We start from the raw sequence: 903 nt of genomic DNA, 5'->3' as shown, positions 1-903 counted from the left end.
AGTTCTGGCTTCTACCTCTTCAATTCTACTCCTTTGCCCTTTCAGTGTATTGTCCATTTCTGATATTCTATTATTAATTGTTTGGACCTCTTTCTGTAGGTTTTGAATTGTTTCCAATGCTTTATCTATCTTATTTGATTGTTCCTGTAGCACTTTCCTGACTTCTTTGTTATTTTTCTCAACTCCATTATATAGTATTTTGATACATTTTATAATCACTTTTCTGAGTTCCTTCTCAGGCATTCCCAAAGCCTGCCCATCTTCCAGTATGGAGTGTAGGTCTCCTTCCAACTCATTTGCCTCAGTCACTTTATCTTGTTTCTGAACATGTGCAGATATGGTCATCTGCTTCGCTTTTTTGGGCATATTCAGGGGTTATCTGTGGCTTTAATTCTTACATAGATGTGTATTTTGGTATTTTTTATGCTCTCTGGTTGTCTCCATGTAGATGTGATCAGGAGATGGGCTTCCCTTTTCACTCTTCTTCTTGAGAAATTTTAAGATGCCACTGTTGGTCATTTTGACGTAACTTAGGATTTAATTTTTGGCTTATTTCCTTTTTTGTCAGCATGTCCTGCTCCACAATCCCCGTTCAGGCCTTTTTTCTAATTGTAAACAGTTCAGGGCCTGCTGTAGCCATTTGGATTTAATTGGAAACTGTCTCTTTAAATTTTAAGGAGATCTGTGCACATGCGTAGTAGAACCCTCCTAGGGTGGGGCTGGGGTATCCACTAGCTCAGGCACCCCTATAGTCACCAGAATGGAGGTGCACTGACAGCAAGGGACCAATGAACAGATACCAAAAGAAAAGAATTTCCACACCTTTATCTCCGTGGTTCTGTCAGGCATCTGTGGCCACTCTGATCCTTCTCCCGCTTGGTCTCACCCAAGATTGTGTCTCCT

The sequence above is a fragment of the Chrysochloris asiatica genome, unplaced genomic scaffold, assembly GCF_000296735.1.
Source record: "Chrysochloris asiatica unplaced genomic scaffold, ChrAsi1.0 scaffold00383, whole genome shotgun sequence".
Taxonomy (NCBI): Eukaryota; Metazoa; Chordata; class Mammalia; order Afrosoricida; family Chrysochloridae; genus Chrysochloris; species Chrysochloris asiatica.
The sequence above is the reverse complement of the archived record's forward strand: the minus strand, read 5'-3'. Positions refer to the sequence as shown.